The sequence below is a fragment of the Apodemus sylvaticus genome, chromosome 21 (genome assembly GCF_947179515.1).
Source record: "Apodemus sylvaticus chromosome 21, mApoSyl1.1, whole genome shotgun sequence".
Classification (NCBI taxonomy): domain Eukaryota; kingdom Metazoa; phylum Chordata; class Mammalia; order Rodentia; family Muridae; genus Apodemus; species Apodemus sylvaticus.
The window spans coordinates 45321557-45335675 of record NC_067492.1 but is presented as its reverse complement, the minus strand read 5'-3'; the positions used below and the strand labels follow the sequence as shown (position 1 = coordinate 45335675).

The following is a 14119-nucleotide window of genomic DNA, read 5'->3' as shown; positions in this document are numbered from 1 at the left end:
AACTCAATTCCTGTCCTGAGGTACATAGCGATTACACCCCACTAGAGGACCATGACAACTGGTCACGAAGCAAACAGCCCAGAGTTCTCCATGCTAGTGAGGTATCTAGATGGGCTAGCAGGAGGGCTCAGCCAATGAGCTTCCCTTACCACACATTTCTTCCTGTAAAAGGAATGTCTATTTAATCTCTAGGCCACCCTGAGTAAGGTGTATGTACCCTTTGCACCATGAATAAACACTTTGGACAAGCAAGGACTGTCTTTGATCAAGAACCACCATGAGGAGGTCTTTGTTACACTCTTGATAACCTGAGCTAAGGCAGATCCCTTGCCCTGGGCTCATTGCTGGCTCCCTGGCCCTCATTCCCAACTCCTTGTGGTTCCTAGCTATTTCTCACCCCAAGATACGTGGACTGAAGCCCCCATCTTAGTCTACATTTTGCCTCCTCTCATTGGTGTGTCAGAGAGTCTCAGAAGCCCCACACCCCAGTGGCAGTGATGAAGGAACATAGCCTAGCACCCATGCATTTTATCTCCCCAAGCAGTGTCTCAACACCCCAGCAGTGAGGTGTAATGCAGAACCATATTAATACTTTCACAAAAATTGCTTGAGTAGAAATCAAACACATTCTTTTTAAATTTGACTTAGTGATGTATACATGTGGTGGTTTAAATTTGCTTGGCCCAGGGGAAGTTGGCACTATTAGGAGGTGTGGCCTTGTGAGAGGAAATGTGTCACTGTAGGGTCAGGGGAGGTAGCAGGGGGACTTTGAGGCTTCATGCATATGCTCAAGTCTGGCCAATGTGACAGAGTCTCCTGCTGCTGCCTATGGATCTAGATGTAGTACTCTTGTAGCTCCTCCAGGACCATGTCTGCCTGCACACTGCCATGTTTCCTGCCCTGACAATAATGGACTGAACTTCTGAACCTGTAAGCCAGCCCCAATTAAATGTTTTCCTTTTTAAGAGTTGCCTTGGTCATGGTGTCTCTTCACAGCAACAAAACCCAAATTAAGACAAGTTGGTATTAGGATCTCTGGGTGTAAGGGTCCAAAAATCACTAAAGGAAGACACCATAGTCAGTTTGTAATCAAAAATAGTCTTTATTCTGCAGAAACGGCCAGCATGCAGGGTTCAACTATTCTTTAAAATGCTGATCCCAGACAAAGGCATGCAGACCTTATAGGGAAGCAGAGGAACTCTCTAGAAGGATTAGGTAATCTACAATTTCATTGATGAATGCTAAGAGTTCACAGGTGATCAGTGGTCTACATTCTTATGTCATGAGCATTCAATCATGTGATGAAATAGGGCTGTCCAGCGCAGGTGGCTCATTCTGAGATAAGACATTTCCCCATTTTGGTGGTTATCCCCAGGCTGTTCTTTAGGAGGGGGTTTTATGATCTTGTTATGGATTGTATGGTCTATACCTAGAGCTGGTGTCTTAGGGCCTAGTTTCTGGTACTCATGCTTTATTCTTGAAGCTGGTGTCTTACAACCTTTGTTTAAAATCAGGCCTAGTCCTCAAAATGGAGACAGATTGGGTCCTTAAATGGGAACAAATTGGGGTTTATATTGTCCTTTCATGGGATATTGTTATGATAGGCCTGACTATGCTTTTGTTTGGAAGAATATGGATTTTGGAACTTTGGAAAACTGTGGACTGCTTTAAGTAGAAGCTTATGGAGGTTAGGTGATTAATGGAGTTTTTTTTTTTAATTCGATATAATTTATTTACATTTCAAATGATTTCCCCTTTTCTAGCCCCCCCACTCCCCGAAAGTCCCGTAAGCCCCCTTCTCTTCCCCTGTCCTCCCTCCCACCCCTTCCCACTTCCCCGTTCTGGTTTTGCCGAATACTGTTTCACTGAGTCTTTCCAGAACCAGGGGCCACTCCTCCTTTCTTCTTGTATCTCATTTGATGTGTGGATTATGTTTTGGGTATTCCAGTTTTCTAGGTTAATAACCACTTATTAGTGAGTGCATACCATGATTCACCTTTTGAGTCTGGGTTACCTCACTTAGTATGATGTTCTCTAGCTCCATCCATTTCCCTAAGAATTTCATGAATTCATTGTTTCTAACGGCTGAATAGTACTCCATTGTGTAGATATACCACATTTTTTGCATCCACTCTTCTGTTGAGGGATACCTGGGTTCTTTCCAGCATCTGGCAATTATAAATAGGGCTGCTATGAACATAGTAGAGCATGTATCCTTATTACATGGTGGGGAATCCTCTGTATATATGCCCAGGAGTGGTATAGCAGGATCTTCTGGAAGTGAGGTGCCCAGTTTTCGGAGGAACCGCCAGACTGATTACCAGAGTGGTTGTACCAATTTGCAACCCCACCAGCAGTGGAGGAGTGTTCCTCTTTCTCCACATCCTCTCCAACACCTGCTGTCTCCTGAATTTTTAATCTTAGCCATTCTGACTGGTGTAAGATGAAATCTTAGGGTTGTTTTGATTTGCATTTCCCTAATGACTAATGAAGTTGAGCATTTTTTAAGATGCTTCTCTGCCATCCGAAGTTCTTCAGGTGAGAATTCTTTGTTTAACTCTGTACCCCATTTTTTAATAGGGTTGTTTGGTTTTCTGGAGTCTAACTTCTTGAGTTCCTTATATATATTGGATATTAGCCCTCTATCTGATGTAGGATTGGTGAAGATCTTTTCCCAATTTGTTGGTTGCCGATCTGTCCTCTTGATGGTGTCCTTTGCCTTACAGAAACTCTGTAACCTTATGAGGTCCCATTTGTCAATCCTTGCTCTTAGAGCATACGCTATTGGTGTTCTGTTCAGAAACTTTCTCCCTGTACCGATGTCCTCAAGGGTCTTCCCCAGTTTCTTTTCTATTAGCTTCAGAGTGTCTGGCTTTATGTGGAGGTCCTTGATCCATTTGGATTTGAGCTTAGTACAAGGAGACAAGGATGGATCAATTCGCATTCTTCTGCATGCTGACCTCCAGTTGAACCAGCACCATTTGTTGAAAAGGCTATCTTTTTTCCATTGGATGTTTTCAGCCTCTTTGTCGAGGATCAAGTGGCCATAGGTGTGTGGGTTCATTTCTGGATCTTCAATCCTGTTCCATTGATCCTCCTGCCTGTCACTGTACCAATACCATGCAGTTTTTAACACTATTGCTCTGTAGTATTGCTTGAGGTCAGGGATACTGATTCCCCCAGATTTTCTTTTGTTGCTGAGAATAGTTTTAGCTATCCTGGGTTTTTTTGTTGTTCCAGATGAATTTGATAATTGCTCTTTCTAACTCTGTGAAGAATTGAGTTGGGATTTTGGTGGGTATTGCATTGAATCTGTATAGTGCTTTAGGCAAAATGGCCATTTTAACTATATTGATTCTACTGATCCACGAGCATGGGAGGTTTTCCCATTTTTTGAGGTCTTCTTCCATTTCCTTCTTCAGAGTCTTGAAGATCTTGTCATACAGATCTTTCACATGTTTGGTAAGAGTCACCCCAAGATACTTTATACTGTTTGTGGCTATTGTGAAGGGGGTCATTTCCCTAATTTCTTTCTCAGCCTGCTTATCCTTTGAGTATAGGAAGGCCACTGTTTTGCTGGAGTTGATTTTATAACCTGCCACTTTGCTGAAGTTGTTTATCAGCTGTAGGAGCTCTCTAGTGGAGTTCTTTGGGTCACTTAGGTAGACGATCATGTCGTCTGCAAATAATGATAGTTTGACTTCTTCCTTTCCAATTTGTATCCCTTTGACCTCCTTATGTTGTCTAATTGCCCGAGCTAGTACCTCAAGTACAATATTGAAAAGATAAGGAGAAAGGGGGCAGCCTTGTCTGGTCCCTGATTTCAGTGGGATTGCTTCAAGTTTCTCTCCATTTAGTTTGATGCTGGCTACCGGTTTGCTGTATATTGCTTTTACTATGTTTAGGTATGGGCCTTGAATTCCTGTTCTCTCCAAGACTTTAAGCATGAAGGGATGCTGAATTTTGTCAAATGCTTTTTCAGCATCCAATGAAATGACCATGTGGTTTTGGTCTTTGAGTTTGTTTATGTAGTGGATTGAATTGATGGATTTCCGTATGTTGAACCAACCCTGCATTCCCGGGATAAAGCCTACTTGATCATGGTGGATGATCGTTTTGATGTGTTCTTGGATTCGGTTGGCAAGAATTTTATTGAGTATTTTTGCATCGATGTTCATAAGGGAAATTGGTCTGAAGTTCTCTTTCTTTGTTGGATCTTTTTGTGGCTTTGGTATCAGCGTAATTGTGGCTTCGTAGAAGGAATTGGGTAGTGTTCCTTCTGTTTCTATTTTGTGGAATAGTTTGAAGAGTATTGGTGTTAACTCTTCTTTGAAGGTCTGGTAGAATTCTGCACTGAAGCCATCTGGTCCTCTGCTTTTTTTGGTTGGAAGACTTTCTATGACTCCTTCCATTTCTTTAGGCATTATGGGACTGTTTAGATGGTCTAGTTGGTCCTGATTTAATTTTGGTATTTGGTATCTGTCAAGGAAATTGTCCATTTCCTCCAGATTCTCCAGTTGTGTTGAGTACAGGCTCTTGTAGTAGGATCTGATGATTTTTTGAATTTCCTCAGTTTCCGTTGTTATATCTCCCTTTTCATTTCTAAGTTTGTTAATTTGGATACTTTCTCTGTGCCCTTTGGTCAGTCTGGCTAAGGGTTTATCTATCTTGTTGATTTTCTCAAAGAACCAGCTCCTGGTTTTGTTGATTTTTTGTATGGTTCTCTTTGTTTCTACTTGATTGATTTCGGCCCTGAGTTTGATGATTTCCTGCCTTCTACTCCTCCTGGGCGAAATAGCTTCTTTTTGGTCTAGGGCTTTCAGGTGTGTCATTAAGCTGGTAATGTATGCTCTCTCCATTTTCTTTTTGGAGGCACTCAGGGCTATGAGTTTTCCTCTTAGCACTGCTTTCATTGTGTCCCATAGATTTGGGTATGTTGTGTTTTCATTTTCATTATGTTCTAAAAAGTCTTTAATTTCTTTCTTTATTTCATCCTTGACCAAGCTATCATTGAGTAGAGTATTGTTCAGTTTCCACGTGTATGTGGGTTTTCTGTTGTTTCTGTTGCTATTGAAGATCACTTTTACTCCATAGTGATCAGATAGGAGGCATGGGATTAGTTCTATCTTCTTATATTTGTTGAGGTCTGTCTTGTGACCAATTATATGGTCGATTTTGGAGAAGGTACCATGAGGTGCTGAGAAAAAGGTATATTCTTTTGTTTTAGGATAGAATGTTCTATATATATCTGTTAAATCTAATTGGTCCAAAGCTTCAATTAGTTTCATTGTGTCCCTGTTTAGTTTCTGTTTTCCTGATCAGTCCATTGAGGAAAGTGCAGTGTTGAAGTCACCCACAATTATTGTGTTAGGTGCAATGTGTGCTTTTAGTTTTAATAAAGTTTCTTTTACGAAAGAGGGTGCCCTTGCATTTGGGGCATGGATGTTCAGGATTGACAGTTCTTCTTTTTGTATTTTTCCTTTGACCAGCAAGAAGTGTCCCTCAGGGTCCCTGTTGATGACTTTGGGTTGAAAGTCAATTTTATCTGATATTAAAATGGCTACTCCAGCTTGGTTCCTGAGACCATTTGCTTGTAAAATTGTCTTCCAGCCTTTTACTCTAAGGTAGTGTTTGTCTTTGACCCTGAGGTGTGTTTCCTGTAAGCAGCAAAATGTAGGGTCCTGTTTACATATCCAGTCAGTTAGTCTGTGTCTTTTTATTGGGGCATTAAGTCCATTGATGTTAAGAGATATTAAGGAATAGTGATTGTTACTTCCTATCATTTTTGAGGTTATTTTTTAAATTTGAATGCTTAACTTCTTTTGGGTTTGATGAAAGGTTACTATCTTGCTTTTTCCAGGGTGAAGTTTCCCTCCTTGCATTGGTGTTGTCCTCCTATTATCCTTTTTAGGGCCGGGTTTGTGGATAGATATTGGGTAAACTTGGTTTTGTCATGAAATATCTTAGTTTCTCCATCTATGGTGATTGAGAGTTTTGCTAGATATAGTAGTTTTGGTTGGCATTTGTGTTCTCTTAGAGTCTGCATGAGATCTGCCCAGGACCTTCTAGCCTTCATAGTCTCAGGTGAAAAGTCTGCTGTGATTCTGATAGGTCTTCCTTTATATGTTACTTGGCCTTTTTCTCTTACCGCCTTTAGTATTCTTTCTTTGTTTAGGACATTTGGTATTTTGATTATTATGTGACGGGAAGTATTTCTGTTCTGGTCCAGTCTGTTTGGAGTTCTGTAGGCTTCTTGTATATTCATGGGCATCTCTCTCTTTAGGTTAGGGAAGTTTTCTTCCATAATTTTATTGAAGATATTTGCTGGCCCTTTAAGTTGTAAATCTTCACTCTCATCTATGCCTATAATCCTTAGGTTTGGTCTTCTCATTGTGTCCTGGATTTCCTGGATATTTTGGGTTACAAGCTTTTTGCATTTTGCATTTTCTTTAACTGTTGAGTCCATGGTTTCTATGGAATCTTCAGCATCTGAGATTCTTTCTTCTATCTCTTGTATTCTGTTGTTGATGTTTGCATCTCTGTCCCCCGATTTCTTCCCAAGGCTTTCTATCTCCAAAGTTGCCTCCCTTTGAGTTTTCTTAGTTGTTTCTACTTCTGATTTTAGATCCTGGATGGTTTTGCTTAGCTCCTTCACTTGCATGTTTGTGTTTTCCTGTAATTCTTTAAGAGATTTTTGTGTTTCCTCTTTCATGACCTCAGCCTGTTGACCAAAGTTCTCCTGTATTTCTTTAAGAGATTTTTGTGTTTCGTCTTTCATGACCTCAGCCTGTTGACCAAAGTTCTCCTATATTTCTTTAAGTGTTTTTTGCATTTCCTCCTTGTTGGCTTTTGTATTCTCCTGGATTTCTTTCAATGATTTTTGTGTTTCCCTTGCAAGGGCTTCTAACTTTTGATCCATTTTCTCCTGAATTTCTTTAAGTATGTCCTTCATGTGTTCCTGTACCAGCATCATGACCAGTGATTTTAAATCCAAATCTTGTTTTACTGGTGTGATGGGGTATCCAGGACATGTTGGTAGAGGAGAATTGGGTTCAGATGTTGCCATATTGCCTTGATTTCTGTTAGTGACGTTCCTGCGTTTGCCTTTTGCCATCTAGTTCTCACTGGTGTTAGTTTGTCTTGTCAGTGCTGGACTCACCAGTGCAAGCTGCCCCTTCCCAGTTGGCCTCTGGAGCACAGCTTACCTCCTGCACTGCTTGTAGACAGGGTGCTGCTGCCCAGGCTGTTCAGATCCCAAAGCAGGCACCCGAAGGCTCCTGCTGGGGCCCGCTGGATTCACTGGAGCACACTGACTTCTCCCAGCTGGCCTCCCTGAAGCCCAGCTAGCCACTTGCAGGACTTGGAGATGTGGTGCTGCCGCCCAGGCTGATCTGGATCCGGAAGCGGAGGGAGTAGAGCTGAGGGCTTCTGCCTGAGGCCTTGCCCCAGATTGTGTCTGTGGAGCAGATGGAGCCCGTGTGCACCCCCAGGGAGTGCCGATGGTGTATGCTGCTGTGATCTCCCCTGTGTTCCGCTCACTCCGCTGGGCAGCAATCCGCCAACCGGGCTGTTGCACACAAGGTTAGCCTGGCCGCCCAGTCCCTGAGTCCAGGCAAAAGCCTGGGAGTCCAAGGTCTGAGCAAAGTTCCCCTAGGGCTATGACTGTTAATTGGGTCTGCCAGGTGACTAGGATGGCGGGCATGCACGCCCGCGCTCCCTGAAAGCGCCGGGAGAGTCTGCTGTGCTAACAATCCCCTGGGCGGGTTGACTCCCAGATGGCCCACCAAGCCGCCCAGTCCTTGGGGTCAGTCCTGTGCCTTTTGGGGCCTAGACCCTTGCTTTGTTAGCCTCAGGCTATGCCTGTTACAGGTCTGCCCGCCAGAGCTCTCTGTCGTCCTGCAGGCAAAATGGCGGCGGCGCGTGCACAGGCCTGGGCAAAAACCCCCCTGGCTGGGTTGGCACCCCGATGGCCCCCGACCAGCCCAGGGCCTGGGTGCAGGCCAACGCCCGTCGGGCTCAGACCACCGCGGTGTTGGCCTCGGATTATGTTTGTGTACCTCAGTCTGTCCGATCCCCGGAGTCCGGAACCAAGATGGATGCACCTCTCCTGACTGGTGGGAGGCCGAGTTCTGAAGTGGCCTCGGTGCAGGAAAGGCACAGCACACCTGCAGCTGCTTGCCGCCCGGCTGGTCAGCGAAGGTCAGTGGTCGAGGGCGCAGGGCCTAACTGGTCCCTGTGTCGCCCTGGCTCCACTGCTGATGGCCCTTCAGCTGGACCAGCTACTGCTGCACTGCCACCGCTGCCGCCGCCGCCGATTAATGGAGTTTTGACTGATGTCCAACTCAGTAGGTCCAGTGTGTCCCTGAACTCATGCTGTGGTTATTTCCCCTGTTTCAAAATGTATAATTGGGATAGATGTATTTAGAAGGTAGCAGGATTCTCACATTGGCTCCCTGACTAGTGGAGTGAGGGCTATCATGGTTGGAAAGGCTAAATGGAAGCCTTTAGAATCGCCTCTGCCAAAGAAAATAGTAAATCAAAAACAGTATTGTGTTTCTGGAGAAAATGCAGATATTAGTGTCATCATCAAGGACCTTTAAAGATACAGAGTGGTGGTCCCACCACACCTCCCTTTAACCTTCTTATCTGTCAGTGCAGAAGTCAGATAGATCGGGGAGAATAATGGTTGACTACCGAAAACTAAATCAGGCAGTAATTCCGATTGCAGCTGCTGTACTAGTTGTAGTGTCCTTACTTGAGCAAATTGACACATCTTCTGGAACATGGTATGCAGCTATTGATCTGGTAATTGCTTTTTTCTCAGTACCTGTTCATAGAGCTATGAGAAGATATTTGCCTTCAGCTGTATACCTTTACAGTTTTGCCTCAAGGATATATTAACTCTCCTGCCCTGTGTCATAACTTAGAAGGAAACTTGGTCATCTGTCTCTCCCACAAAAATATAACATTGGTACACTATATTGATGACATTGTGCTGATTGGACCAAGTGAGCAGAAGGTAGCAATCATTTTGGACTCAGTAACACATATGAGTATCAGAGGATGGGAAATAAATCCAACCAAAATTCGAGGCCTGGTGGTGTATCCCAGCACTCAGAAGGCAGAGGCAGGTGAATCTCAGAGTTGAGGCAGCCTGAGCTGTTACACAGAGCAACTGCTCCTGTCTCAAAAATATGAAATGAAATGAAATAAAATAAAGGACTTTCTACCTCTGAAATTCTTAGGAGTCCAGTGGGCATAGCATTATTCCCTTGTTTTGTTTAGTTTTTTGAGACAGGGTTTCTCTGTGTAGCCCTGGTTGTCCTGGAACTCACTCTGTAGAACAGGTTGGCCTTCAACTCAGAAATATGCCTGCCTCTGCCTCCCAAGTGCTGGGATTAAAGGTGTATACCACCACTGCCCGGCCACGTTATTCCTTCTAAGGTAAAGGATAAATTATTGCACCTGGCCTGTAATGGTTTGTATATGCTTGTCACTATTAGAAGGTACAACCCTGTTGGAGTAGGTGTGCCACTATGGGTGTGGGCGTTAAGATCCTTATCCTAGCTGCCTGGAAGCCAGTATTGTGCCAGCAGGTTTCAGATGAAGATGTAGAACTCTCAGCTCCTCATGTACCATGCCTGCTTGGATGTTGCCATGTTCCAGCCTTGATGATAATGGACTGAACCTCTAAACCTGTAAGCCAGCTCCACTTAAATGTTGTCTTTATAAAAGTTGCCCTAGTCATGGTGTCTGTTTATAGCAGTAAAACCCTAAGACAGAAGTTGGTACCAGGAGTGGGATATCGCTGTGATAGGCCTAACTATGCTTTTGTTTGGAATAATGTGGATTTTGGGACTTTTGGATTTGGAAAGCAGTGGAATGCTTTAAATGGGACTTAATGGGCTATCCTAGTAGGAATATGGAAGACTTTGTTACTGAGAGTGATTTGAATTGTGCAGACCTAGCCCAAGAGGTTTCAGTGGAGAATTTCTATATGTGGCCTAGAAACTGTTTTTGTGGTATTTTAGTGAAGAATGTGTCTACTTTTTGCCCTTGTCTGAAGACTCTGCCTGAGGTTGAAGTGAAGACACTCAGATTAATTTTATTGACAAAAGAAGTCTCAGAAAGTCCCACCATAGACTTTGTTCTATGGGTAAGTCTCATGAAGAGCATTTTAAACAATCTTAGCAAGATGGGAAAGGAAAAAATTTAAATATATAGTTCAAGTTTTAAAGGGTACCAAGAAGTGAAATGGAACAAATCCTGTGTTCAAGGATATTAAATTGAATTAAGGAAGTGGTGACCTTAGGGCAAGATCTCAGCCAGCAAAGTTTAAGTCTAGGCTTGATAGAACAAGCCTTTATTACCAGGAGGCAAAGGCAAACATATCTCTGAGCTCAAGGCCAGCCTTGAACAGAGCAGGTTCTGGGTAAAGAAAAATGTAGCAAACCCAGGCATGATGGTACACACCTTTAGACCCCAGGAGACAGGCATACAGATCTCTGAGTTCAAGGTCAATCTACAGAGCAAGTTCCAGGACAGCCAAGTTTAGGCAGTAAAGGAATTGGAAAACAAAGCTGGTGATAGTATAATAGAACAAGGGGGTCATTTTGCAGCCCCATCAAGCAGCAGAACTCAGTAGCTTTGGCCATGTGTCTGTCTTTAGAGTCAAGAATAGAAAGGACCACTGGGACAATTTAAGCTGGTTAGCTGGAGCTAAGAAATTAGCAGTGATTAAGAAGAGACCAACATCACTGAGGTGAAGTCTTCTGGGAAGTTTCCTGAGAACACAAAGAAGCTATATTCCAGAGATAGCCAAGGTTGTACCTCATGCTGTATCTGAACTAGGTAATGTTTAATAATCACCCAGGTGGTACTGATTTTGAAGGTATAGAGGGGTCATGGAGAGAAGCTGAGGCATGGTACTGTGAGAGGCCATGGAAGACCACTGGTGAAAGTGCAGCCTCAGTTGCAGTTGACAGCCCAGGACTGAAGGGGTCATGCAAAGAAGTTGAGGCTTGGCACCATGAAAAGGGCCTGTGAGAGGCTACTGGTGAAGCCTGGTTGCACCAAGGGACCCCAATGTATTGGAGATGTCAGTACCATGGGATGATCACTGGATTGGGCTGGATAGAAAGATCATGATTGGAAAATTGGTGAGAAAGACATCTGGTGAAGAAGTATGTGGACAGATCTCTCCAAATGTATAAAGGATATGGAGATACTTTAAGTCTCATATAAATGCTCATTAAAAGGTGTCCAGCCGAGGAGGCATTCAGTAATCAAATATCCACTTGATGACCCATTCTGTGGACAGTCAGCCTCTCTCCCTTGCCATCCATGTCATTGCCCAAAGGCCACATGAACAAAGTGGCCATGGTAGCCAAGAAGGGGGTTATGCTTGGGCTCATTAACATGGACTTCCACTCATCAAAGCTGGCCTGGCTACAGCTGTTACTGAATGCCAGATCTGCCCACAGCAGAGACCATCAGTGAGTCCCTGATGGGGCACCATTCCCACGATGACCAGCCAGCAACCTGGTAGCAGGTGGACTACATCAGACCAATTCCTCTGTGGAAAGGACAATGTTTTGTTCTTACTGAAGTACATAACTATTCTGGCTATAGATTTGCCTTTCCCACATAATGCTTCTGCCAAAACCACTATAATACCTTTAAACCAGCACTTGGGAAGTAGAGGTAGTCAGATCGTGATGAATTCCAGGCCAGTCTGGTCTAGGCAAAGATCAAAATCAGAAAACACTGATCAAAGAAACAGGATAAAAAGGAATGGAAGAATACCTTGTGAATAAAATGTCCACGCTGCCCTTATGAATAAATAGATTCAGCATAACTGTCACCACAATCCTAGTGGCATTATTTAAATAAGAGTAATCCTAAAATTCATATAGAAATGAAAAAGAATGGTCAAACCACTTCTGAGAAAAGTTGGATATTCCCTGATTTGAATACAAGCTGCGTGCCATGGCTCATTCCCTGTCATCCCACTTAAAAAGCTAAGGCAGAAGGTTCATTTGAGCTCAAAAGTTTGAGATTAGCCTGTAGGAGTAAATAATTAATATAAACTACTGCCCCCTCCCCGGCCTCTGCACCAGAGTCCTAGCAGGTCCAGCTCAGGGTGACTCTCACTGAAACCACTGAGCCTCTCTCTCTCTCTCTCTCTCTCTCTTGGATTTCTGAGAGAGCCAATCTCTTTTAGCTAGCTCTCACAGCATTCCAGCTGTGTTTCCTCTCCACCAGACTCTGTAAACTGCAGGAGTCCTGTGCTCCCACTATGCAAATACCTGGTAAAGCATGATTCTTAAACTTAAATAGTTAATGAAACATATTTATTAAACTCCCAATTACAAATTACCAATTTACAATGATAAAGTCTTATCCAAGCTTTTTAACCTTTCCAAAACACCAGAAATATGCCTGAAACCATCTGGATATCCACATCTCTCCTCTCTGTCCAGCTCGTCGGACCTCTTTTGTGAGTTTTATATACATAAAGATATTTGGTTAACTATTTAAGAGTCATGCTTTACTGGGTATTTGGGTGGAGAGCGGGAGCACAGGACTCCTGCCGTTTACAAAGTCTATGGTGGAGAGGAAACACAGCTGGAATGCTGTGAGAGCTAGCTGGGAAAGGTTGGCTCAGAGGACACAGTGAGAGCTGCGGGACATGGTGCAGTCCTGGCAGGCTGGTGCTATTCATTAGCATTTCCCACTACATTAGCCTGAGCAACAGAGTGAGACCCCCCTCCCATTCTCTAGAAAAAAAAAAAGAAATTATTACAAAATTATGGTGGTCAAAATATGGTAGTCTGAACGTTTGACTCAACAGTTAAGAAAATTAGCTGCTCTTCCAGAGAAGCCAGGATTGATTCCCACCACCAACCTGGTAGCTCACAGCCCTCTAGGAAATGTAATACCCTCTTCTAAGCTCAGGCACCAGGCATGCACCCTGGTACACAGACATACATGCAAAGCACTCAAACTCATAAGTAATAAAAATCAAATGTTTGAAGGGAAAGGAAACTTGGTACTAACAAAGCAAGTAGAATGAAGTGGGCAGTTCAAGATGACTGCTGACAAGAGCACTAAGAAGACGACCCAAACTGAAGCCATTTCGAACAAAACTTCCATTTTGAATAGAGATCAAACAAATTTTAAGTTCCCAAGACCTCCCTGGATGAGTTGCGTCTTTGCTGGCAAGTTGAGATATGCTGGGCAAGTCCCCTCAGCACAGCAGAGCAAACCAGCGAGGACAGGTTGAGTGTAGCACAAAGAACTGTTCCCAGGAAAGTCCCCATCCCTGAATCCTGATTGGGAGAAATGTAACTGTAACTTGGCACAGATGATTGTAGCTTTTGTGATTTTTTTTGTGCTTAAAAGCTCTGTAACATTCTGGCTTGGGTTGCAGTTCAGTTCCTGAGTCTGTTCTCTATCCCTGATAGATCACTAGTGGGTTGATGACAATGAACTTTTCTTTCTGCACTGACTTGGTGTTTAAGTTGTGTTAGATCCAAGCAGATCCAAAAGCACTAGAAAAAATAGTTGGCATACAGGGAATTATACCAGGAAGTCTGGATTCCACATACCAAAGCATGAAAGTGGACCCTTATTTTACACCAAACACCAAAATCAACTTATTATGTAAGACATGCAAATGTGAGACCTGTAACTAAGTAAGAGAAGAATACAGAAGTAGCTGCACCATCAGCTTTAGGAGTGACCTTCAGAATACCATACCACCAGAAGGCACCTTGCAAGCTTCCAAGGTCCTACAGACAGCTATAACAACCACATCAACAACTAGCATGATATGATAACCCAAAGGGTGCACTAGTGCTATGCATAACTTGGCTGTAAACAACAGCTCTCATAATTAGACCTGTTCAAGAGGCAAACCATGCCTGGTACTGGAAAGTCAGCTAACTAATTTCTGCTAGTAATTATTGAAAGAGAAGCTACACCATTAATTTAGTAAATCATCATAATCCCTAGCAGAAAAACTAACCATTTGTCTTTAAACCCACAAATAAGTGTAGTTTTTATCCCTCATTAAGGAAAGTTCTCTGCAACAGATGGAGAGAGACTATTACAGAAA

The 14119-nt window shown here is 43.2% G+C and overlaps 1 protein-coding gene and 1 pseudogene across 2 annotated transcripts in view; one reads left to right on the top strand and one right to left on the bottom strand.

The window, feature by feature from the left end:
• The window catches only part of LOC127672155 (transmembrane protein 184C-like), a 250674-nt gene that overhangs the window by 51650 nt on the left and 184905 nt on the right, over nt 1-14119 (top strand). The gene's annotated exons all lie outside the window — the stretch shown is intronic.
• Nucleotides 1-14119, bottom strand: part of LOC127672158 (protein arginine N-methyltransferase 9-like) — a 231974-nt pseudogene that overhangs the window by 189605 nt on the left and 28250 nt on the right.